This window comes from Pteronotus mesoamericanus, unplaced genomic scaffold, assembly GCF_021234165.1.
Source record: "Pteronotus mesoamericanus isolate MK-2021 breed Mesoamerican mustached bat unplaced genomic scaffold, CSHL_Meso_final scaffold_174, whole genome shotgun sequence".
Taxonomy (NCBI): Eukaryota; Metazoa; Chordata; class Mammalia; order Chiroptera; family Mormoopidae; genus Pteronotus; species Pteronotus mesoamericanus.
In genome coordinates this window covers 40,076,151-40,102,502 of record NW_026555309.1, presented here as the reverse complement: position 1 = coordinate 40,102,502, position 26,352 = coordinate 40,076,151, and the positions used below count along the sequence as shown (strand labels likewise).

The 26,352-nt window shown below is 55.3% G+C and overlaps 1 protein-coding gene across 3 annotated transcripts in view; it reads left to right on the top strand.

Moving 5' to 3' along the window:
* Positions 1-16,670: 16,670 nt before the first annotated feature.
* Positions 16,671-26,352, top strand: part of CYRIB (CYFIP related Rac1 interactor B) — a 129,336-nt gene continuing 119,654 nt past the window's right edge. For 2 of the 3 annotated variants that reach the window (XM_054590493.1, XM_054590487.1), the window contains exon 1: positions 16,671-16,901. The gene's annotated coding sequence lies outside the window, so the exon portion shown is untranslated. The remainder of the gene's footprint in view (positions 16,902-26,352) is intronic. The other variant, XM_054590488.1, reaches the window with a different exon arrangement.

The window sequence follows — 26,352 nt, the reverse complement described above, 5'->3', positions numbered from 1 at the left end:
TGGATCATGCAGGCAAAGGGGCGGCCAGCTTTCCATCTAAAATTACGAAAGGATACAATGCTGGCATTGTCTTAAACCTGGGACAGTGTCTGTTGAAAATTAAAGGACCCCCGCCCCCCAACCTGGAAGCAGCCTCTCCAGAACGCTGGGCCCCAACAGCCCTCCACCGGGCACCGGAGGCGCCCCGTGCCTGCCTCAGCTCTGCAGGGAGCAGGCCTGTGTTTCCTGTACCCATGTTCCACCCTCTGGGAGGTGAAAGTCCCCACTGAGGCGCATGTTCAGGCAAGAACATGGCTCACGGAGCTGAAGTGACTCGCCCCAGGTCACCCTCAGTCACAGCTGCAGTGTGAGCCCAAGCCTCTCTGGCCTTGGCCATAGCCTCCCCTGCCCCCTCCCTCCGCACCCCTGCTGCTTTGCTTCCCTGACTGCGTCCTCCTCCCCAACCCCCAGGACGGGGGTGTACGTGTGGCAGGGTGGGTGGAGTGATGATAATTATTAGCATAATTTCACCTATTGCCCCCCGCCCATGCGTCCTCATGGGTCCTGAATGACAGTCTCATTTCCAGAATCTGCGGTAGGTGGGTGCATCAAAGCTGGTGGGCTCACCACTCAAGCAGGTGTGTCCCTGGTGGACGGAACAGACGTGTCCAGCCTGCCCTCTGCCGCCCGCAGCCTGGGGCGTGGTGCGGTCAGCTCGGCCGTGTTACATAACCCTGAACGTTCTCTGTTAAGACAGTGCCCGCCCTGTGGTTGCAAAGATGTGCCCTCCACTCTGTCCCTGAGAAGTCCGCAGGCTGGGGAGGGGGACAGCTAAGTAGCATGACTGAGGGGTTCGCCTGGCGTGGGGCTCGCCTGGCATGGCGCTTCCTGGAGGAAAGAGAATTCGGCATGATCGCGTTTGTTGGCAGCACTACCTTGTCTCCCCCACTTCACAGTCTAGGAGACGGAGGCTCAGAGCAGTTAAGGCAGGACTTGCCAAAGGCAAGTTGCTCGTGAGGGGCTGAGGCCGGACTTGAACACGAAGGTCAGGGCCCAAGAGGCTCCCAGCATGACCCTGGGCTGCCCCTGCTGCCGCTGTGTTTCCTGGCTGCCCTTTCCAAAGAGAAACTGGGGCGAGGCTGGCCCGCCTCCTCCCGCCAGGTCAGCCGGCCATGGGGTTGTAAACTGTGGAAGGAGGTGACGATGCCCATTCAGAGAAAGCTCATCATTGGCCGGCAGGGCCAGCCAGGAGTGTGTCCTGGACGCTCCTCTGCCTCCTGTGGGAAGGAGGGGCAGGGGGTAAGCCAGAGGCCACGCTGGCTCCCAGGGCATCCAGCTGCCCGCAGAATGTGACCAGAAGAGAGCAGGGAGCGAGAGAGTCTCTATCAGACGCTTAAGCCCCTGAAAACAGGAATTAAAGCTCAGATAAACACAGCTGTTTTGCAAACCCAGGTCAGTAGCTCCGAGGCCAAAACCGTGACGTGCAAACCCACCAGGGGACAAGCTTTGTTCAGCTTCACACTTTTGGGGACAGAATTTAAAATGTTGCTTTGGAGGTTCGAGCACATTTGAGGACAAGAGATGGCGACTCTGTCATCTGGGCGCTGGCCTGAAACAACAGGAGGGCCAGGCCTTCAGCTTTGGGCGGCATCACCTGGGTCCTCGATATTAAAACCAGATTCCTGGGCCCTGTCCCTGGACTCCCAGAGGGCCCTGAGAGCCTGCATTTGGCTGGCATCCCCAGGTGAGTCCCTTGTGACACCAGAGACACAGGTCCACCCTGGACCACTGCTCAGCTCCTAAGAATCTAGAATTGACCCACAAAAGGAGAGTCACGCCAAGTCCAGGACCTCTGCTCAGAGGCCCCTTCTAATAATGGTGAGACCCCTCTTTACAGCGCAGCCCCTACCCCCTCCCGCTGTCACTTTCCTGCTGTGTTAGGGTGCAATGACAAGGACAGAGGATTTGGAGTCTGGCAGAACTAGCCCACCCCTGCCTGCACCACTTCCCAGCAAAGGTGCCCAGCAGACAGGTACTGCGAGGCCCCCGTGTGACCAGCCTCTCCCTGTATGACCTGGGGCCGCCGCCTAAACTCGGTGAGCCTCCGGTTTCCCTGGAGGCGCCGGGGAGCTCGGGCTGTGGCCTCGCAGACACGGCAAGTCTCTGGCACCTGCAGGCTCTGTGTGCCCACCCCTAAAAAGCCAGGTGTGCATTTTCCCGGGCTCAGCCGCTGGCTTCCTCAGCGCAGTGTGGGCCAGCCTTCAGGCCCCAGGGTCCCTGTCACCTGCAGCGCAACTTCTGCCCATCCCTACAGGTGACAACTTTGGGGCCTGGCTTGGCCGGTTGTGGCCGTTCGTTACCTGGGCCCAGAGGACAGGATGCAGGGAGGTTAAGAGTCAAGCTTGGGAATCAAAACACACGGGCACGGGGCCTCAGTCTCTTCAGGCCTCAGTTTCTTCCTCTGCCTGATGGGATAATGAATGATACCACTGCTGTCGCAGAATTAGCGCGAGGATCAAATGACAGTGAGGCAGGGCCAGGAAGTGCTCAGCCTAACGCTTCACTAGTGGCAGCGCAGAATCAATATGAGCACTCATCCTCTCAGAACTGATAGGAACTTTAAATGTCACCTTCCTTTGGTGACGGGGGAGAAATCAGACCCCCATGTACTCAATGCTCCACACGCAATTGGTGAGCACATGAAACCTGACAGAAGTTTCTAGAAGAGCACCAGCTGTCGGAAAGGGGTGAGGCTAACATGGGGAGCACCCACCCGACCGAAGGTCAAAGCCAGAGCCTCGGGTCCCCCGCTGGCTCTGCCCATTTGCACTGAACAATGCTGACTCCCGCCCAGTAAACAGGCGCCTGGACAATGGGCCTCTTTCTATGGCACTGCAGAACGCAGATTCACAAGAACACATTGTATGAACGCACCAGCTTAGTTCCTGCTCAGCTGGAACCATTTGGAAAACTCAGACTGCAGGACGCCCCGGCCTGCTCCAGCTCCGGGTACCGGGCAACTCCCTCCCTAGCTGGGGCCCGCTCCGCCTCTGCCGCCCTGAGGCAGCCTGAGAGCCCGCAGGCGGCAGGTGCGCCCGGGCTGCCCCGCCTTCCCTTCCAGACTCGTGCTGCTGGCCTGGCATGTGCTGTCTCACTTTTTGGGTCTGCGACAATGTGGAAGGTGCCAGGCTGGCGCGCCAGCCTGTAAGGAAGGTTGAGGAAGTGAAGGGTGTCAGAGAGGAGGTGGGGAAGAGGAACTGAGTCCGAGTGAAGCTGGCTGAGACTGTGCAGCTCCTGACCGCGTGCATACCTCTCGACCCACAGACTCCCGGGGGGAACGCGCGCGGAGGGGCTGAAAGGGCGTCCTGGGGTGTCCATAGCATGACTAGGTACGACAGTGTAAGCCTGTAGACGCCCAAATGCCTGTCCGCAGTAGCGCCGCTGTCAACGTGGTCACTAGTCACACCAAGTCCGCCATGATGAGAGCGAACAGTGTACAACCAGCCACAGAGTGATGGATGTCGCCAACAGTGACGCGTCCAAGAGCCAGACTCAAAATAACTCACCTTTGAGTCTCTGTAATGCACCAAAATAGCTAACCTCTGTGTTTACAAGACAGACTCGTGTTTACCCGAAGGGGGACTTAGAGGAGATGCTGGGGAGGGTGATTTTAGGGGTGCAGATACTGTTCTGTTTCTTTCTCTGGGCGCTGGTCACACAGGGTTTTTTCAGTTTGTAAAAAATTCATAGGGCTGCTCACTTCCCGATACTGTACTTCTCTATATGTGTGTTATTCTTAGTGGTGTGCCGGCAAATGTTTGACCAGTCCCTCCCTCTCTCTCTCTCTCTCTCTCTCTCTCCCTCCCTCCCTCCCCCCTTCCTCCCCCCCTTGCCCTTGTTTGTAGCATTTGTCAATTACTTAGTATAAATTTTTCTACCAGGCTGATAACAAGCCACCAAGGTGATAGGGCTGAGTACCAGTTTCAACAGACTACTGGTTAGATGTCAACAAATTTTTGTATGTGTTTGTTTTTAGACAAAGGCAGCGAAAATGCAGAGACACTAAGGGCAGCTCAGGGTAAGGCCCTCTGACCTAGCTACCCGCTCAGACTCTGCTAGCAACCCTCCTCACCTTCCCCCACCACCTCCCTACACTTTTCTTACAAATTTTTATAACAGTTTTATGGAGATATAATTCATATACCATACAATTCACCCATATAAAGTATACATTTCAGTGGTTTTTATTATATTCACAGAGTTGTGCAACCATCCCCACTGTCTATTTTAGAACATTGTCTCCCCAAAAAGAAACCCTGTACCCATCAGCAGTCACCCCCATTTTTCCCCACCTCCTGGCAGCCACTAGCAGCCTTCCTGTCTCCGTAGATTTGTCTCTTTTGGAAATGTCATACCAATGGAATCATCCAACAGGTGGACCCCTGTGTTGGCCTCCTCACTTAGCACCACATTCTCAAGATTGATGCATGTGATAGCATGTATCAGCACTTCCTTTCTTTTTATTGCCAAGTGATACTCCACTGCACGGGTTTACTTCATTTTGTTTATCCGCTGAGGAACTATTGGGTTGTTTCCACTACTTTGGCCAATAATGCCGCTGTGCATGTTTGTGACTGCGTTTTTGTGTGGATGTCTGTGTTCCTCCGTCTTCCCCGTGCAGCTAGGAGTCCGGTTGCCGGGTCACAGGGTGACTCTGTGGGTAACCATCCGAGGAGCTGCACCTCGTTACAGTCCCCGCGGCTGTCGCAGGGGTCCGGTTCCTCCACGCCCTCCACACCACTTGCGAGTCTCTGTCTTTTTTATTAGTGTAGCCAGACAAGTGGGAGTGAAGTGGGGCCTCCTCGTGGTTTTGATTTACATTTCCCTGATGACTAACGATGTTGAACATCTTTCATGTGCTTACGGGCCATTTGTGTATCTTCCTTTGGAGGAGTAGCAAATAGAAACTTGGACCATTTTTAACTGGGATTGTGTGTCTTTTTGGTATTGAGTTGCAACAGTTCATTTCTGTATTCTGGATACAGGTTTCTTATCACATATATGATTTGCAGGAACTTTTTCCAATTCTGTGGGTTATCTTTTCCTTTCATCCTTTTGAACAGGGGCATATCTTCAAGACGATGGAAACTTCAGAAATCACAAACCCAAAAACCTTCAAAAGCCAGGCAAATAAGCTAAACACGTGAGGTGACTTGGGTTTTTTCAGTAATAATGTTGTTTAGGCTGAGCTAAGCGTTTCTCTGGCGTCGGGAAGCAGAGATGTGGGCTTTGGGTTCCGCGGCCCTGGGTTCAAGGCCGCGTGGTCCCCGCAGGGCTGAGCGAGCGGCGGGGTGGGGGAGGTAGGGGGGAGTGGGGGGCGGTTAGTCAGCTGGCCTCTCTGAGCCCTGGTTGCTTGTCCGTGAACTGGGGACACTACCCCTGCCCTCACAAGATGGACAGCAAAAGGACATTTTAGAACAGGCCCTCCTGTATACTTTTTGACGATGCACATTTTACTTTGATAAATATTTAAAATAATAAAATGAAAGGCCCATATCTGCTATAAATTAAGGGCTCCAGAAAGGTCAGCCTCGCCGTCGCCGTTTTTGCCGCGGAGCGCGGCGCAGCCCCGCTGCCCTCCGCCCCCGAGGACCCCCGCCCCCGAGGACCCTCCGGGGCTCACAGCCGCTCCAGCGGCGGAAGCTGGAACCTGCTTCCTCCTCGGGCAAGGCCGTGCGAGGGCGGAAAGGGCTTTTCATCGTTGTTACAAAAGAGACAGGCTTTCTCAGCTTCTTGGGCCAATAAGAACTTTACCAACAAGTGAAACCAAAAGAAAGTGTCATTTTTCTTTCCTTTCGAGAGGAAACAGCCCGTTGGCCCAGGACGGACTTTCTCAGTCTCCCCCACAGCACCGAGCACCCCACCCCCACAGAGGGAGCGCCGGCCAGGGAGGGGGCTTCTGTATCCCTCCAGCCCAATGACTCCGCCAGGTGGCAAAGCAACCTGCGGGGAGGGGGGAGGCGCAGGTGGTCTCAGGTTGGGGGGTGGGGCGGGTGCTGCGGGTCTGCTGGTTCTGAAGCTGCTGTGCTCTGTTTAACAAAGAGGCTTCCTGGGGCGGGGTTGACAAGGGAGGCTCAGACGCAGTGCCCGAGGCTGAGCTGTGAGTTTAAAAATAAAAACAAAACTGTCATAGAGGTTCCTCATCTCTGCCCCCTTGGACCCTTAACGGTAAAGTCCCTCCCTCCCCTGAGTCAGGCCAGGGAAATGCTGAGATCATGACAAGGGCAGCACCTCGGCTCGGGCACCCTCCCTCCGAGGCAGGATTCTTTCTGCCCAGACACACCCAACCACCGCCTGCTGCTGCCCTTGGGGCAGGACGTCCTTGGGGAGCCCTCCCTGCCCCTGCCAACCAACCCATTCCTCTCTGTCCAATCTCGGCAGCTTTGTTTTTCCTCTACTTCACCTTCGGGGAAAAACGACGACACCTGAGCGTGGAGAACGCACACCTGGTGCCCCAGCCGTGGGGGTCCTGCGTCAGCAGCCAGGGCCCTGGCACCTGGGCTGTTAGCACGTCCACCCAGGTGACTCTGAGGTGGGTGGTCACGGGCTGGCCTTTGGAAAATAACTTTCACATATTTCAATTAAAAAAAAATCCAAGCCATGTGTGGATAGGAAAGCAGGAGAAGCACTGAGGTGGGGGAACCCCGGGCCGGGCCTGCCGCCCTCTCCTTCGCCCGTGGCCGCCCATCCCAAGACCCTTGTGCTCGCAAAGGCTCTTTAGCTGTGTCAGATCACATGTTCGCAGGTCCCAGGAATAAAGACAGGGACCGTTTTTTTTTGGGGGGGGGGAGGCAGGGGGCCTGCTGTCTCTCACAGAGAGCTTAAGCCCTCCCAAAGCCATCCAGCTAGAGAGCAGGGCCTGAGTCAGATGACGCCCAGGTGGCTCGCTTCCTCAAATCCCTTGTGATCACACCCTTGTGATCTGTGAGCTCCGCCCTGCGCTCAGGCCAGCCGCTCTGCGCTCTGGTAAGGGCCCCCGGCCGACCAGCCGAGGCCTGCCGCTGCGGGAGGCAGGCCCAAGGGGCCCTCGGGAATCCTAGTCCTGCCGACCAGGTCTCTAACCCCCTCCCCGCTGGAGGCGTGTCCCCTGGTGCCCAGAGGCCCATCTTCCTAGTCTCACACCCAGTCCTCTTTCCCAGGAGCCTTGCTTTCTTTTCAAGAGCATTTACTGGGCACTTACTCTGTGTCAGGCCCCAGGGACACAGAGGATAATAAAGCCCATCTGGGCCTGCGTGGCCCCTCAGAGCCGAGTCAGCACAGCCGACGCCCGCAACAGGCCATGATGCCCTTTCCAGGAGGGGGGGAGTCTGAATAATGGGAGTCCTCCTGGCAACACATAAGAGGCGCCAGAAACACCAGCGCGCAGACCAAAATTCCAACTCTTGGGAATTTTTCCTAAGCAAAATAAAAGATTTATACTATGCTGTTATTTTTAAAATACATGTGACTAGTTAATTATGGTACATCCGCCCAATAACATAATATGTGGCCACACAAGAAAAAAAAAGTAAGAGTCAGAACTACAGATACTACAAATGAGCTTAATATATGATGTTTCAGAGCAAAACCTAACCACCACCCGCAGGGGACTAATTTCCAAAATTGAGGTGCATCGTGACCATGCAATGCTAACAGTTGTCAAAAAGAAGACATGGGAAGTTCTCCATGTGCCCAAAGAGACAGCTCTCTATTACATACATGATTTATACATGGAAAAATTCTGGAAGGATTTGAGTGCCACAGGGCTGAAGCCAGAACTATACAGCTATGCTTTTCAAAATGTGCTATATATATATTTCATATATCATATATAAACCATGTTGTATGTTACAGGACATATTATGTATAAAATATGTAATAAACTGGTGGTGGCAAGTTTGGCATAACCACTTTGGAAAGCAGGTAGCAATATTTAATAAACTGGAAGCTACACATGTCTACCTGTTACGCAGGCCCCTGTACCCCTGGGCACAAAAGGATTCTTTCCTACCTGTGCTCAGGAGACACAGAGAAGAAGACCCCTGCAAAAGCATGTCTGAAAGAGCAAAACATTGGAATTCCCAGAGAGGCAGGAGCAAAACACCTGCAGTAGTTGATACAGTGAAATAGCCTATGAGTGCTGATCACTCCCTGGAGCGCATTTGCCGATCTCTCAGGGCACTTGCATTGGGCTCTAGGCACTCTTCTGATACCTACGGTGACCCCGCGACCGGGGAGCGGGGAGCGTGCCCTCTAATCTGGGGACAGCGAACAGAGTTGGAGCGACAGGAAGACTCCAGAGGTTTCACAGGCTGGTGGTGAGCGCAGTGAATCACTAAATGAATAGGCCTGGGCTACATGCAGCAACATGAACAAATGGAGCTGAGCAAAAAAGAAAGTTGCAGAAGGAGTCATATGAATGAAACCATTTATATGAAGTTATTAATATCTAAGAAATTCGATGTATTGTTCATAGATGCGCAGGGATGAGTAACTCCAAACTCAGGGAATTGGTTCTGTCCGAGGACAGAGGGGCTGATGGGCATGGAGGTGACCCAGGGCTTCCCTTGGCTGGTCTCTTCCTCCCGGAAAAAAGGAAGGGAGAGTGGTGAGGGGTAGGGGGGAGGAGGGGAGGGACAGAGGAAGGAAAGAAGGAAGGGAGGGAGGGAGGGAGGGTGGGAGAGCAAAATGTCAGCCCTGCCTGAGGATGTGGAGATTGGAACCGAGTCGGCCCTGGAGGGAACTCTACGATGTGCCCGCGACCCGTAGCAAGAACAGGAAAGGACATTCCAGCAGCGAAGAGCTGCCCCAACAGACAGGCGTTCTTTCTGTCATTAGGCTGAAATGCTTTCAGAACTTGAAAGAAATGAAAAACCCAACTGGTTTTTCCTGGACAGGGGCTGTGGTCGGGGAAAAACCTCTCTCCGCCCCTCCTCCACACCACACTCAACCTCCTTCCGGTCAATCTACTCGCCTTTCCCTCTTGTTCTCCCCTTTCTTGGGCAATTTCAGCGCCCGGTTGGTGAGAAAGTGCATGGGATTCTCCGTAAAGCACAGTCCGCCCATGCAGGCTCGAGCCGCCTGGGCTGGGGGCCCTCCTGCCGCTGCCTTCTCCCAGGAAACACTGAGGGAGCATCTACCTGCTGGGTTCCAGGCCCTGTGCTGGGGGCTCGGGGATAGGCTCGACCAGACCCCTGTTTTCTTACACTTATGTTGCATGGGAAAAAACACCAAACACGTAAAAGGAGTAACATCCGATAGCAGATGTCATCACGAACATGAAACACGATCCTCTGACAGTTCCCAGTGTCCCTTCGTCATCCCTGGGCAATTAAGCGGCTTCCTTTTTTCCCTCAACAATATTTAAAACAAACTTCTGTCGATTAGAAACCATGTGTTTCAGGCTTATGATTCTCTTTCACCAAAAGGAGACGGAATCGAGGTTACAACAATGTCACCTTCCCAGCCGCGAGTTCTTGGGAGGAAGCGCTTCACGCTTTTGGTCCCTCTGGGGTGCCTTCCGTGCGCCAACACCAGGACCTCAAGAGCTAGCTGCCTGCCACCGGCAGCAACGCCCGTTCTTACCACGCGCCGTGTTGCAGAGAGAGGGCAGTTCTTTCGTCTCGCCGATCCGTGGGCAGACCCAGGGTTCACTTTTTTAAAAAATTGATTCTCATTTGAGGGCACATTCACTGATTTTTAGAGCAAGGGGAAGGGGGAGAGAGAGAAACATCAATGCCTCCCAGACGCCCAGACTCGCCACCGAGGCATGAGCCCCAACCTGGAACTGAATTGGCGGCCTTTCGGTTATGTGATGACATCCAAGCCACTGAGCCGCGCCGGCCAGGGCAAAGTTTCGTGTTTTTTTTTTTTAAACTGTAAAACAAAAATGTCAACAGGGTCTAGGCTGACTTTAGGAATCTGTCTCACTCTTTCTTTACAATGGCATTTTTTCCTTTTTAGGCACAGAAAGAATCACGCATCCTTCTCTCCAGAAATGATTCACAACGGCCGTTCTTCTCCCAGGAATCACGGTCCTTGCTGCCTACTTCCCATGTCTCAGAAAATTTTTTTCTCGGGTGTTTAAGGCTGGAGAATAAATCCAGTCCCAGTCCCTGCGACCCTACCTGGGCTGGAAGTCCCCCCAGATCTGTTTTTATTGGCAAACCTCTTCCTCTTGGTGATCCTGCTGAGGTGGTTTCCCAGGGACTTGGTTACTAGGTACCCAAGGGTGAATTTGAATTCTCGAGTCAGTTCTCGTAATGACACTAACCACAGGCTTAGGGTGCGGAGCCTGGGTTCAAGTTCAGCTTCTGCTACTAAGTAGATGACTTTGGGTAGGTCGCTTGGACTGCCGTTTCTTTGTCTGTCAGGTGGCGCTGACGGTTCCTGCCTCACCTTGGGGACCGGGGTTTGAGGGTCAAAGGGAATGTGTGTAAAATCCCTCTGCAGACTTGAAAGCCCCGTGTAACTATAAAATCTTTTTATTAGTTGTTTCTACAGGCCGGCCCCCCACCTCCCCTCCAAACAAAGCCAGTGTTCAGGGAATCGTTTGGTAGTAGCTTACACAACCTATAATCATAAATGGAAATGAAAAGCAATGGCAACGCAGTGAAAAACATCCAATGTATCTATCGAAGGTAAGTTGTACAAATACATGTGACATTCATCTTTTGAGGATTATCTACCCCTTGACACACCTTGGTTTTCATTTGCATGTATAACCAAAACTTTCACTAGAGGTTGCTTTTCTTAGAACCCTCAGGGGCCTTTTCCTTTGCATGAGGGTGACAGAAGAATAATTCTTACACATGCACTTTGACTTCCAAATAGTGATAATGAAAGAAGAGGAATGAGCACTGGCCTCATTGGCAAATGCCTCGTGCGCCCTTGTGCCAAGTCCGGGACTTGAGCGGCATCATCTAGTTGAATCCTCACCCGCCCGGCCCATGAGCTGGAAGGCAGCTGTGCCCATTTTACTGATCAGTAAACTGAGGCTCCAAGAGGTGGGGGAGTGAGTGCCAGATTCTGTTTCCCAAACCCTTTACTCTTAACGCAAATCAAGTCAGACCCTAAAAGAGCCGGAATGCTTCCAACTAGGACCCTCAACCACCTGTGTGTACATGTGCACAACCACGCACGCTCACATTTTTCGGGCCCAGTTAACTTCAAGAAAGAAGAGAGAAATGACTAAGTGTGTGTTACACACGGTTGAGCCAGCTCCGTCTCCTGGCGACCCCGTGGATGAGTGACGTCCACTTTCCTGCCTGCACAGCCTGCTCCGCCCCTGCGGACGCAGGCCGGTGGCTTCTGCCAAGGAGTCAGGCCGGCTCCCGTTCGCTCCTCTTCTTTTCTTGCGGCCTTCGATTTTCCCCAGCATCCCTTCCTGTCTTTTCCGCAGAGCCCTGCCTTCTCACGGTGTGCTGGAAGGAGGGCAGTTTTGGCTTTGTCACGTTTGCCTCTAACGATGTTTCAGGCTTCATTTGCTCGGGGACCCACCCGTTCGTCTTTCTGGCAGTTGGGGGTCTCCACAGAGCTCTCCCCCAAACCATGTTCCAGATGAGTCCATTTTGCTCCCCATCAGTCTTCCTTTGTTTCTGCTGATGAATATGCCCTGCTGCTTTTATAACCAGAAAAAAATAACTCCCGTAAACACTCTCCCCTCCCGTGTGTACGCACGTGGGTATGTGTGCATTTGCTAAGGTGTGAGCATACACACGCCTATGCCTGTGGACCGGGGTATAAATTTAGAGAATGGCTTTATTTCAGTGTCATCGGAGGGGGATATGTCTGTCCCTTCTCACCTATGGCCATTTGACTTCTCCCTGAACATGTCGTGGATCCCAAATCACCCCTCCACTTTACTGAGTTTTTTGGACAATGAAAGTTGACCCACTTCCCCAGCAAATCCTCTGTAAGTAACTGGGTCGCAGCAATGTCTCTAAAACAAATTGCGCCTTGGCTGGTGCGGCTCAGTGGATTGAGCACCGGCCTGCAAACTCGAAGGTCACTGGTTCAATTCGTAGTCGGGGCACATGCCCGGGTTGGGGGCCAGGTCCCCATCGTTGGGGGCCAGGCAACCAATCAATGTTTCTCTTACATGTCAATATTTCTCTCCCTCTCTTCCTTTCTCCGTTCCCCTCTCTCTAAAAACTGGGGGGGGGGACCCTTAAAAAATAAATAAAACAAACTGCATTTCCCAGCTTTTCCTGAGGACTTACGCTCCTAGTAGGGTGTGAAGGGCTGGTTGCCCCCCACCGCCAACTAAATGACCCCAGGGTGCATTTTCACGTCGCCCTCTTGCTCTCAGTGCTAACCGTCACTTTCTAACGTACTGTGACACGCCGTGCCTCCTCTTCATCACATCACCTACTGTGCATGGGGTGCCAGGCACGCGGGAAACCCGTCCTGTAGATACTAGGTCGTTTGGGCTGGTCCCGGGCCCAGCGTCTGCAGGGTCCTCTCTACAGTGAACTCCTAAGAACTCCTTTGGTTCATTTCCCCACTGGGCCCCTGTTCTGAAAGGCTGTGTGCGCCACAGTGTAACAAAAATAACAATAACAGCCCCCCTCTTTGATGAGAAACACCAATTAAGTTATAACAGTACCCAAACTGCAGTATTCAATACTAATCCCTTTCACTTTCCATTGTTGAAGGATCACCCATATAAACTGCTGCAGGCAAGGAGTGACGGCACCCAGTTGCTAAGATTCTGCCGTTTTGGTTCATCTGTACAGCCCTATTGTGGGTTCACTGAAATGCCGAAAATAAACTAAAGGTCCCGCTCACTAGTCTCCCCCCACCGCACCATCAAACTTTTCTTCCTTCTTTCTTTGTCTGTAAATTCAGGTGAAATTCTCATAGCTATGGCTCACCACTTGACCGTGAACAGTTCATTGGCATTCACTCCATTCACCACCTTGGTCTAGTCTGGAATATTTTCGTCACCCCAAAAGGAAACCTTATATCCATTAAGCAGTTGCCTCCCAACTCCCCCACCCCCACTCCCCACTGCCAATCCCCAAAGGCCAACAGTCACTGGTTTTGAAGCCTCAGGTTCTTTGGGCTCAGGCTGGGATCGCTGTTCTACCTCCTTCCACCTTCCACAGGGGGATTGCCCGCCCCGAAGGGGCTCCCTGAGGCACCCACCAGCCCCTGCCATGTGGCCTCCTGCGATTCCAGGACAGCAGCCGCCAGCGGGCTCCGGCTGGGAGCCTCCTCCCTTTAGTCTCTTGCTATTGGATGGCTGGAGGTGCGGGGACCTTGACAACCTGGTGAGTAGAATGTCACTAAGTCGGCTTTTATCCCCATGGGGGTGTGGAATCTGCTCAATTGCAAAATATTAACCAGCAGGACGAAAACGGAATCCCTGTGTCTCCTGACTGTGCCCCCTCCTACAGCAAACCTCAGTGGGGACATGCAGATTTTGAGGCACTTTTGCATTTATGCTGGAATGGCCAGCTACTTGGCATAAAATCTGCGTGGACGGCATTGCTAAGGGAGAGAGGGATTCTAAGATTGAAACTGAAATGTGCACGCTGTTTTACAGCTTACAAAGCATTAACAATTCATTACCTCAGCCCTGGCTGGTTAGAGCGTTGTCCCAACGGGCCAAGGTTGCGGGTTTGATCCCGGGTCAGGGCCAGGCAGAGGACAACAGCTGAATACATGGATGGGTAGGGTGGCCAATCTCCCTCCGAAAACCAATGGAAAAGAATTCATTATCTCTCGTAGTCTGATCAACAGAAGATAACATTATCATTCCCATTTTACAGGTGAGGAAATTGAAGGAGTCAGAAGTTAAATGACTTGCCCAGGGAGCCACAGCCTGAAACTGTAGCCTGGCCTTTCCGACTCCAAAACCGGGGCTCTTTCCCAAGGGCAGACCGAATGTTTGCGCCCCCGACCCCCAATTCACACGTCGAAACCTAGTCTTCCATGTGACATCACAGGAGGGGGGCGCCTTCGGGAAGTCCTGAGGGCAGAGCCTTCAGGAATGCGATCAGTGCCCTTCTGATAAGGACCCCTGAGAGCTCCCTCCCTGCTGTCCCGTGAGGCCGCAGGCCCCACAGTCCTAGGAGCCAGGAAGAGGGTCCTCAGGAGACACCGAACCCGTCGACACCCTGACCTCAGACTGCAGGCCTCCAGAACCATAAGAAATAAACGCTTGTTGTTTATGTCCCCCAGTCAGCGGTGCTTCGTTATAGCGGCCCCAACGGTCGGAGACACTGGGCTTGCACCTGCCTTTGTCAGGGAAACAGAGTAGGTCCGTTGCTGGCGGCTCGCCAGAGGTTTTCCCAGGCGTCAGCCCCAGGCCTCCCTCTGCTTGGCTTTGTCCAGCCTCTCAGCACCTGATGGCACGAGCCAAGATCAGAGGCGAGAGCCCTCCTCCCTGCCCGACTGTCGGGGGTGGGGGGGAGACACGTGCCTAGGAGCCGGGCCCGTCTCAGGGTCTCTGAGCTCAGTGAGGGGCACTGCGCTCCGGCCAGGCGTAGTCCAGCCCCTGCCCACGCCTTCACCTCGTCCTCCCTGCTCCCTGAGCCCCGCACTCACGCTCTGTTCCGCTCACGCCCAGCTGTTCGCAGTTCCCCAGCATGCCAGCAAGTTCCTTACCCCCTGTGCCTTTAAAAAGGATTGTGGTGATAACAACAATGGTGATAGCTCGCTCCTGGGTCCTGCTTACGTGCTGGCTCTACACATGTGCCATTCCATTTAACTCCCCACAACCGAAGGGAGTCGTCATTGTCGATCCCTTTTCACAGAGGAGCAAACTGCGGCTCTGCATGGCCAAGGGCTGGGCTTGGGAGCCAGACGACCTGGGGTTCACGCCCAGCTCCACCGCGCTCTGATTACAGAGGCCTTGAGCAAATTCCCCCTGCAGTACCCTGCGTAACAGCGAGCTTGGTGAACCTGCTTCACGGGGCTGCTGTGAGAATTCAAGCAAATGGGTGCAACATTTGGCACCTGGTAGGTACTTCAAAAGTGTTTGGAATTATTGATGTCCACGTTAAGCAGCTGAGAAAGAATCCCAGCTCAGCTCTGATGGTGCACCCTTTTCCTGCTTCTCCCCGTGTCCATGGTTCAAGACCCAGTAGCTGCTGTTGCACCCTCGTCACACCACCAGGCCGAGGAAGGTGCCAGCTCGCTTCATTGAGGGACCAGAGCCCTGACGCTCAAGCAGGCCACCAGCTGCTCCATTCCCTGCTTTGCCTGGCTGACTCTCAAAACTCCAGGAAGGGTTTTTTGATCTCTGGCTCCTGAGCTTGCTCTTCGTTTCCTTCCCTTCCAAGTTCTGCAGGTACCCTTCACGACTCTGTCCCCTCTACCGGCTTTCCTGCCAGTAGAGTCACGTGGCACCCCCGGGTGTCCCTCAGGACCAGGAGCGCCTTGGAAGCCATCAGAGTGCCCTCAGCTCCAGCATGGGGCCTGGGCAAGAGACAGGGCTTGGGATATCTTTGTTAAAGAACCGAATGAGTCATTATCGGGTAAGTCAGCACTCATGTTATTTGCCTACACCCCAACCGTGCAACGGGACCCTCAACACCTCCAAAATAGCTGGAGGGGGAAGGTGGAGAGTCTGTGAAAGCTTTTTCTGTAACTCTTTGGATGCCCTGGAGAGATACTTCAAAGAACATTGTCTATATTCCTGAGGAATTGGGCTGAATTTCAAGACACTGATAGGATGGACTTGACACTTGGGAGCGAGGCAGAGGGAAGAATCCCCGTGTCCTAGGCAGGCCCTGCTACACGGAGAAAAGCGCATTCTCTGCCACTACAGACCAGGGGAAAGACGGGTCCCCCCATTATACCGGAAGCTGTCATGATAGCGAGGAGCTTATTGACCGGGAGTTTCTGTACTAGAGTCCTTGGAGAGCCACTAGGGTGACAGCACAGAGCCCCCGCGCCCCCGACCCCCCCACGCTCTCCCCCAGCCAGCTCTAGTTTTCCTCCCGGCACTAGGCACCAACACCAGACCAGCAGGTACTTTTGTTGTTCTCACCTGCCCCACACCGCCCCGCGGACAGGGACTTTGTCTAGGTTCTCCCCGGGTCCCTAAGGCCTAGGACCGCCGCTAGGAACTCGGTAGGCCCTTGGGGAAGGTCTGTTGAGGGCTCAATGAATGTTTGGGACGCACGTGCTCTCACTGACCCCGCTGCGAGGTGGGCTGGGCACGGATCACCATCCGTGCCAACGCACAGGTGAGGGGATCCCGCACCCACGGGCAGGAACGGCTGGCCCTGAGGTCAGGACTTCGGCTCGAGCTGGCGCCCTGCCCGACACGCTGTGACCTTGGGCCATCTCTGAGCCTCCCAGAGCTGGGGTTTTCTCCTCCACGTCAGGAGGGCGAGGAGGCCCCCAGCGAAGCCAATGCTGCGGCTGGCTCGCCGGCCGTGACTTGCCCAAGGTCACCCCAGCCCTGGGCCACAGCGCCTGTGCTCTGGGGCTCACAGGCCGATCCGAGCCGGGTCACCCCCTCCCACGCACCCCGCCGCAGGGTTTTGGGGTGGGGGCCGACGCGGGGCGGTCCCGGGGCGCCGCGCGCGCTGACGCGGGGCCCGAGGCGGCGGGGACCGGGCGCGGGGGGAGGCGCGTCGGCGGGCGTCCTCCTTTTGTGCGAGAGCCGGCGGCTCGGCTTCGCGAAGGTAAACAGCGTTTCCTCTTCCTCCTCGCGGCGTCTCTTCCTTTTATAGTGATTTCTCGCCTGGCACTCGCCCGGGCCGCTGCTGGGGCTGCTGTGGCCGCGGCGGGGCCGCTCGAAAACCTGTGGCGGTGACGTGAGACCCGCCAACCCGGAAACGACGGCGGCAGCAGCACCCGAAGCCCAGGCTCCTGCGCTCCAGCGCCCGCGGCCGCGCTCCCGTCTCCGCTCGCCCGGCCGCCAGGTATGTGCTCGGGGCTCCGCCGGCGCCGCCGCCCGGGCCTCCCGCGCGCGCCCTTGGAGCCGATTGGCACCGGCGAGGACGCGGGGTGCGGGGCGCGGGCGTGATGGGTGCGGGGAGAGGTGGGGGTACGAGCCGGGCCGCGTCGTGTGCCAATGAGCTGGAGAGGGGGCGCCGCAGGGGGCACCCAGAGGATGCTCCGGGGCTGGGCTGGGGCGGGAGGACGCGAGGGGCGCACGCCAGGCGACCGCCGCTGGGTCCACCCAGCAGCGGGGAGCGCGCAGCAGCGTCCCGCGCCAGCAGGGAGGGGGGCTCCGGGTGGCTGTCTCCCCCTCCCAGACCCCCCTCTGCACGCCAGGTGAGGGCGCAGGGTCTGACGCCGGGCGCAGGTCAGCCGCCCCCCCCCCGGCAAACTTCCATCGGGGGCTTGGAAGGCCAGTCGCTTAGAATTGAGGAACTAGAGGGGGTGAACAAAATCTCCATTGGCCCCAAGACTTCCTCCTGGGGTAAATACCCGGCTATGTTCAGGGAGCACTTCCTCTTTACCCTTTATCTTTTCATCATCTTTATTTTTAAGTGGAAGTTCAGTGTTAACGGTGGATGCCCTTGCATCCTGCAGGGCTCTCCTGAGGCTGTGCACACGCACACCCTGGGTCTCTAACCCGTGTGTCCTGTGATGGGGCTGGGAGGAAAGAGGAACCCAGGACTTCCCGTGCTGGAGTCTTGGGGGGCCGGTCTTTGATCCCCACCCAGTTGCAAGAAATGGAGCCAGTGGGGGAGGGGTTGAGCGGGAAAGAGGCTCGGCTGGGGAGTGTCAGGTCGACTTTGCACCTATGGTTAAATTCCTGGTCCTGCTGTGGACAAGCTGTGTGACCTTGGGCAAGTCGCTGACCCTCTCTGAGTTTTAGGTGCCCATCTGTAAAATGGGCTGCTTGGAGTTGACCCTAGAGAAAGTGAGCTTGGATTTCCTGGCCTGGAGCGTCGCAGTGATGGAAAGTGTCATTGTCAACCACCTTTAATTTGTGCCTCCCCAGTGCCTAGAAGGGGTGCTTGGGGCACAAGGGAGGTTCTCCATAGATATTTGTGAAATGAGTAAGTGGATGTGAATTTTGAGAGGTGAGTGGGTGTGGTTCCACGTTTTTTGGGGCTTCCTAGCCCTGTCACCGTCCCACAATCCCCAGAGAGCCACAGTTTGCCACCTGGACTCTGTGTACTCGCCCCTCCCCGCACAAGGAGGATTGTCGTGTGAAAATATTGACTCCCTGCAAAAAGGAGCTTCAACTCTGACTTTGAGCTTCTCCCGTTCTTGGAAGATCGCATTCTGTGGAAATGACAAGGAAGCACCGTTTTGATTGCCACCGCCAGATGACTGGCCGGGGCAGGCGGCCAGGGCTGACAGCTGGGCCGATTTCCCAGGCCTGGGGGTTCCTGTAAACGTGGAGGAAGCTGGGGCGAGGTGGGTTTTCTCCCTTGGTGAGGCGTGCAGAAGTGGTCAGCCGGCCTGGGTTTTCTTCCTGGGGAGCCAGGTTGTAATTTGCATTTTCTATATCCTCCTCGCTAGTCGCTAGTCTCTCTGCCAGGGGCGGGGCGGGGCGTGTGAGCTGCAAGAGGCTAGGGCGCCTTCCTAACACAAGGACACTTGGAAGGGGCCTTCTCGTAGAGGCCCGGCATGGCTCTCTGCACTTCACTTGGGGAGATTTTCAAGTAATTTCTTTTTCTCGGACAGCCATCCTTTTCCATTCTCTCTCAGCTTCCAGAGGCTTCTGTGCACCCTTTTAGGGTCCTCAGCTGTGTTTTTTCCCCTCTGGAGGCAGGAGGGGAGCCTGAGTGCCACTTGCATCTTGAGAGGCCACAGTAGGTGTCTCTCCGCCAGGTCAACTCAGTGTGAGCCTGGGCAGCTGCGTTCTGAAGATGCGGCGTGACCACGGCTACCTGAGTTGTGAGCTTATTCTCAGCTAGCAAGACTTCGAGAGAGTGCAGGATTTGACCCCTGACCCTCAGCCAGTAAGTGGCCTGTTCAGGGCCCTCCCCGAGGCTCCTTCCTGTAGACTTTGCTCCTGTTGAGTGGCCTTTGTGTTTCCCTGGCACCTGGCAGGCTGTCTGGCATATGCTGGACATGCAGCGTATGTTTTTTGACAGAATGAACAAAAGAGTGACGGTTTCCTTATTGCTCTCTCTGGAGGTACATTCTATCTCCGCCTCAAGGTCAGCGTCAGTGCACTGGCCTGTAGGTGACCTTGACATTGCTCTCTGGCAGTTCCTCCCAAGTGGGTCTAGATTCCCCATCATGCAATCCCAGCCTCTGCCAGCTCTGACCTCAGGATCCAGGGACCGTGACAGGAGGGACCCCTGAGGGATGCCGGAGCCAGGAGGGGGTGGCCTCACGTTCGGCATTACCACCGTCTCCCTGATTGAGGACACCGCCGTCCTGTGGCCTCGCGGTCGGGGACGTGGGCATCTTCAGCGACACCATCTTCCAGCGAGCATTGTGCAGGCAGTGTTGTGTCGGTGACGAGTCAGATTTAAAATTGTTGCACTTAGATTTTAAGGCCAACCATGAAGCCACAGAGAGGCCACCAGCCTCTCGTGACCTTTTTATCCTCACCCGTAAACAGGCGAAATACTCGCCACCTCGCTCCAGGCGTGTCTCACAGGCTTCCTAGTCACAGGACGAGATCCACGGTCACGCCTCCTTTCCCTCGATCACCGCGGGCACATCTTGGAGTTTCTCCACCACGCCAGCCTCGGTGTTCTCACCGTGAGATGGGACGTGGATCATGGGGTTGTTCTGCTCCATGGGATAGGGTGAACGAAGCCCTTAGCCCAGGCCCCGATAAAACAGGGTGATCCTCATCGATGACTATTACGGTCGTCAACAGCCACGATCACTGTTTCTCAACCGGAGTATAGGCAGCTCAAAGGCCAGAGCTGCCTCTTGTAAACTGGAGCTGGAGCTTCTCAAGTGAAGTGAGTGGAGTGGGGGAGGGGGAAGAGCTGATTTTCTTCTTCTCCTTCTCTGCTGGGGACATGGGATAAAGGCCTGTGGAAGAAGGAATCACTGTGATCCTGTTTTCTGTCCATTTCTGAGGGCAAAGGGCCTTTTTCCCTCTCTTTCATAAGGTCAGCTCTTCGCGCGTCGGTGACACTCACTCCATCTAGTCACATAACGTTCACAGGGACTCCCTCCAGCCGAGACTTGACTCCCCCAGGTTCTCCTATGGACAAGATTTCTGTCGCTTCTGCACAACCTGGGCAGTTAGGTCTGGCGGTCTTAACAGGCAGGGTGACCGGCCTCAGCAGGTTGAAAGAAAGATAAGTTTGTTGTCAAGGATGCATGAAGTTAAGGGCAGTTATATTTCCCTCTATTGCTGTTTCTAGAGGCAACATGTGAATGGGTTTGGGGGCCGGGCCCCCCGGTGACGTCCTGGTTCTGCTGCTCACTGGCTCTGTGACCTTAGGCAGGACGCCCTCTCTTGGGGTCGTCTTTATCTTTCACATGGGGAACAAGCATCACCACCCGCAAGGCTGTTGTGAGGATGAACCCAGGGGTCGTATGGAGATCTTCCCAGCGCAGTGCACGGCCCACAGCCTGTGCTCGTCTGGGACTCTTCTCCTACCCTCTGGGCTCTTTCTGTCCCAATTCCAGCCCCATTGTCCTGTCCCGCCACCGACAGGGCTCCTGCAGGAGTCGAGCCGTTGGCTGGCAGCTTCTTCCCAGATTCAAGTTCAAGCCTCCGTTTTTCCAAGTCCATTGGTGGCTGGTCGCAGGGCAGGCGCTTCCCGGACTGGCAAGGTCCTTGCGCCAGAGCTGGTCAAGCAGAGTGGCCTGGGGAGCCTTTGAGTGTATGTGCGCTCCCATGGACGTCCCCCCGCCTTTTCAAAGACTTACTAGCTGCCATCTGCTCCAAGGGAAGGAGACATTATGTTCATAAATATATAAATAATCGAAGTTGGCGAGGAGATTTGTTTAATGAAGTGTTGCTGAGAGTGATTTTTATAAATATTTAAGATCATCTGAAACCATTAGAGGAATTGCAGGGTTTATTAAAAAGCCGGAAACGTGTTCTGGAAAGGCTCCTTTTCGGTCCCCACAGCGCGGCCGTCGGGACTCGAGGACAAGGGAGGAGCCGTTCTGAGCACGGACGCGGGGCCGTGAGGGGCAGGTGGGCCGCCGGGCTGTTTGTCTCTGCTGTCGGGGGCTGGCAGCTGTGCAGCCGCCCGTTTGTGGGGGCCGAGGGGTGGGAGGAGGAGGGCAGCCAAATCCTCAGGACGGAGGGTGGAAACCAGTGTTGGTTGCAAACCAACATTTTCAAAAGCAACCTGGGCTTCCCTAAGACGCAGGGGCCAGTGGGTAGTGCACGCCAGGCATCACCCTGGGGGCTGCATGTTTCCCATCCTGCTCGTGAGGGTCAGCGGCGGGCTTCTGGAAGGTTCCTAAGACACATGTCCTTTGGTTAATGGTGTGCTATGTTTTCCCAAATCCTGTGGAGGCCCGCATGCGAGACACCTTTTGATGTTCGAAGTGCAGGGTGTGGGGTGTGGGGTAGGGACACAGCAGAGCAGGGAGGGGTTTTTGGAGCAGTGCTTCCCAAACTGGAGTGTGCCCCCAAATCTCTTGGGGATCCCCTTGCAGACTCCGAGCCAGAGGCCTCGGGTGGGCCGAGATCCCGCGTGTCTAACTCTTTTCCATGTGATTGAGCTTGCGTTCCTCCCGCACTCGGGCGCGTGGACCGTGCTTTGAGGAGGGAGAGGCCAGACAGCCCCGCTCGCCTCCTTCATTTAGGACCCGGACTGACCCCAAGGATGCAGATTGGAATAGGACTGTGGAGGTTCCCGGGGCAGCTGATCACTCAGTGGAGGAGGCAGGCGATAAGGAGGGGGAGGCCTGGACGGGCTGCGGTGGGAACACAGAGGGGCTCCTTAGCTCCGCTCGCTAAGCCCTGCAGGGCACCCTGAAAGGCTGAGGTGGCGCTGGAGCTGGGAGGGAAGAAAGGGAGGCGGCCTGGGCCTCACACAGGACTGTGGCCTGGAAGGACTGAGTGGGAACCTCATTCATGCTCCCGGTTTCAGGTTTTGGGTACCCAGCATTTTTAATTTAACAGATGCTGGACCGGGGACCCTGAAGGGGACACATCTTGCCCAAGAGGCCTCCTGGCCCTCAGGCCAGGCCTGTCACAGGGCTCCACAGAGTCTGCCTGTGAGCGCCATGGGGCCATCCTCAGTGGGAGGCCCTGAGGCCAAGGAGGGCTGGGGCCGGACGTCCTTCCCCAGCCCCAAAGGTACCTCTGCCCAGGACCTCCCTTTGGCAGGGGGCCAAGCCCTGAAATCCACCGGGAAAAAGAAGGCCCAACATGGGATGAGAGACAGTTTTGAAATCATACACCGTGTCAGAGACCAGTGGCCACCTCGTCCCACTGGTGTTCGCAGGTAAGCGGCGGGGAAGACAATGAGGTGAGGATGGGAAGAGGCTTGGGCCGCAAGAGGAAGAAAGCTCTATCCTTTAAGCACCTGCTTGGAGAGTATTCATGGAGTCTCTGGCCACTTGTGCTTTTGGAATTTAAACCCAGTGCTCATTCGGCAAGTGCCGTCAGCCCTGCCGCACCATAGCGGCGTGGCCTTGGCCACATCACAGGGCCTTGCAGGGCTGGAACTGCCCCGGTGAAGCTGGGCTAGTGCCCGTGCCCCGCGGATTGTTTGACCGTTTGAGGACTGGGTGAGGTGATATGCATACAAGCTCCCAGCGTAGCCTCTGGCAGACACTCTCCCAAAATATACCCCCTCCCCCAAGACGTAGTCACAGGTGGGTGAGAACTGATCGTCCGGTGTTCATGTCCACCCAGGGCTATATTCTTTCAAACAGCTCTGGTGGCTTTCAGCACAACTGGACCCTGCGGCTGGCCCCTCTGGGGCTCTCCTTTAGAAGGGGACAGTGGTGGGGTGAAGAACCATGGGTCTTGGGGTCAGGTATGTCTCTGTTCACCTCTGTCTCCCCGACTGTGAAGCCTTTTGCAAATTGCATCTTGGTGCCTGTTTTGTAGCTTGTTGTGGCTCTTAACTCAGAAAATGTCTGAACATGCCTGGCTTAGGGCCTGGTACATAATGGGTGGTCAGTAATTCGAGGCCCCTCCCCGCGCACCCTCAGGCCTGGGACTCGAGAGAGGAGCCCGCAGACTAAGGGAGGCCTCTGTGCTGGCCCCAGCTTTGCTCAAAACCAGAGTTGAAGTAGAATTTAGAAGACAATGTGGAAGTGAAACTCAGGCAATAACATCCTAAAATGTCTGCTCTGCTCCCCCGAACTCTGGTTTTGTGCTGCTCTGAGCTCTGGAGGCACCAGCGAGCAGCCAGGGCCCGTGCAGATCAAAGAGTCCTGCAGAGGAAAGCAGCGGGGTGTTTTACAGTCATTTCTGAACGTGCCTTCGTGGTTGTCAAACGTTCAGTTCCTTGTGGAGGAACCAGCCCGGCCTGCTAGCCAGCAACAGTAGCTGAGTTCCTACTCCGTGCCAGGCCCCGGGATGGGTCCCTGGAGGGAATAAAGAGGGTCCCGCTGCTAGTTCCTCGGGGCCTGAGCAGCACAGAGGAGGAAGGAGTTTTGAATTCATTTCCTCGGGCGAACCCAAGCCCAGCCCTGCGGAGCCCTTCCTGGTCACCCAGGACTTGGAAATGTTTTCTGACTCGGTTTGGAGGCAGTAGGGAGAGTCACCGGACCCCAGAGGGGACAGAGCGGCTGCTTGGTGAAGCGGGAGCAGGACCTGGGAGTGAGGCTGCAGCGCTGACGCTTCGCACGGGCGGTTCCAGCTCAGCCACAGCCCTCCCATAGCACGGCTCCCGCGGCCGTCCTGTCGCGGGTGCTCGTGACATGGGGCGTTTTTGTTGGTCTCGCTGATAATAAGGACAACTTCTCCTGAGTGAGCCTGAGCCACGTGTCCCTCATGTCTCCTTTCTTACCTTCACAATCCCGCTGCGAGACAGCTCCCACCATCCCCGTGTTACGGAGGAGGAAGCAGAGAAAACGGAGAGGCCAATACAAAGCAGACCTGGCACTTGCGTGTGCCGCGCGTGCTTCAGCGCCCACTTGCTGTTTTCACTCCTACTCTCGTAAACCTCTGACTTCACTCAAAAATTGCTCAAGGAAATAGTCTACCAAAGGGCAGATGGTGGCACAGCCAATGCCGCGAGAAGCGGGTGTGGTTTTGGGGGTGGGCCTCTTGGTGACCGGTGTCGCCAGCCGCCCTCTGTGAACTTGTCCGCCAGGGAGACTCAGATTTTGTAAGTTATTCTTGCAAGTAGATTACTTGGGCTAATTTGAGTGGTGATGTTTTTGGTAAATTCAGTGTGAAATTGACACATGCTATTAATACGCCCCGATGCATTTGGTGTCGGGACGCGAGTTGTCCTGTGTGTCGCTCTGCACCCTCGCAGGGGAAGGTGTGGGCGAAAGCAGGGCGACCGGGGTGCGTGCTTTGGGGGGATTGACTTGGAAGTCCCTGGGTTTGCATAAGGCCATCCAGACTTGAGAAAATAAGTTAGATACGGGATTGATACCTTGCTAGCAGAGTTCCTCGCATCTTCAATGTCTGAACTTGCCAGAATATTCTGTGCATGTGTCCCTGTCTTCCTTTCACCTGAGCACAGCTCGGGTGGGAGGGTCACGCATGAGTCCACGCCTTCAGCCAGTGCTCTCATGTGACAGGAGCCCAGCTAGAGAAACCGCCAGGGACGGCTGTCCCCTGCTTGTGCACGGTCTCCTTCTAACTCTGGGCGGTGGGTCTAAGAGGGACAGAACATTGAGGACCTCCCAGTCCCGCCCTCCCCAGCCTTTTTCATCCATGGCCCACGCAAGAGAGGGAGTTTGTAAGGCAGGGGTTAGAGGAGGAGTGGTCCAAGGGGGAGCATCTCCTGGTTGGAGGCGGCTGACCCAGGGGCCACCAACCCCACGTGTCAAGGTGTCTGTATCTCAACACTGTGTCATTTCTTCTAGGAATTCCGCTTGGGAAGTCGATTCTTGTCCGGGGTGGGAACCTGTTCAGCCAGCCAGTGGGGGCCCAGAGAGGTGAAGCGCGTTGCCAGGGTGACACAGGATCACTTGTTGAAAGACCTTGTTGAAAGAACGAGGGGCCAGGCCAGGGAGGTGGGAGCCCTGCTGACAAGGAGACTGCCGCTTCTGAGACCAGACTGCCTGGCCTGGGCGGCGGGCCCTAAAGCCCAGGGCTCCGGCCTGGGAGGCCTGGTTTCCAGTTCTGAACCGAGACTGATTTTCTGCTAGGATTTAATAGGTGGTCACGTTCTTCAAGATTGAAAAACACCAAAAGAGGAGGAATCATACATGCTGCATACACGTTCACATGTTGCCTTGTGAAGTCCGGAAGTCAGGACAGCAGACAGCCGTGCGTCGGGAAAATACCTCTGGACAATGTCCTGACTTGCTCTTGAAGGAGTGTTCGCATACCGACGGCTTCGTGCGTGTGTAAAAGCGTGGTGTAAACAGCAGCGACTCTATGCAGCCAAGTACAGTATGCCCCAAATAAAACAAATACAAATAGATACAACAGGCAAAGCACACTTTTCCATTTATTTAAGGTTTTGTTTTCTTTTAAATTAAAAAAGGCGTTAAGGTAGTTGGAGTAGCTGAATTCAGTGAGTGGGCTGTACCGTTCCACGGTGTTGCGATGCCCCAAGGACATCTTCAGAGTGTGCCGTCACCCTGCCCCAGTGCTGGGTGACAGGTGCGGCCTGTGTGTGCGTGGTTACTCCTGGGTCTTTCCTGCTTGAGTGTGATGAGCTGCGGAGAGGATGGGGGGGCGGGTAGGTGTGCGGCAGCCCTTCAGCCTGGAAGACCCAGTGGAGAGGAAGGACGCAGCCGCTCTTGACCTAGTGAGGTCTGACCCTCTGGTCACAACAACTCCTAGGTTTTTTAGGGCTATTCGGACTGTCCTTGATCCTACAGTGGATTGCGCCTTCCTGGGGTTGACCTGAAAGGGGCTTCTGGACCCACGGGGCGACCCCAGCCTGTGGGGATGACCCCGCCTCCCCGGAGCCCTGCCTGGAGTGGAACGGCCTCTTTCCTAAGCAGTGTTTCTCAAAATTTCGGTGGTGAAATGCAGGGGAAGTGTAGAAAGATGACGCTTGCATGCTTCTGACTTGACCCTGGCGGCAGGAAATGAGGAATGGCCTTCGGAGTGTCCCCGGACGCCCCTTCCCCAGGAGCCCCCTGCGCCGCGGTCATGACCTGGAGTGTGCTTGGAAAACGCTTCTCTCCAGATAAACTGATCTTTGTCTCAAGACCTTGGACACTTAAAACCGAAAGCAAGGAAACATGATATTTCATTCCTGATCCTATTAAATAGCTATTGGGGCAGGAGCTTGGACGTATCTGAGTTCAGCATGGAGCTGACTCTTCTACGTATTACTGGGCTGCTGCTCTGCGAGGGAGACTTGAATATGCTGATGTGCAGAT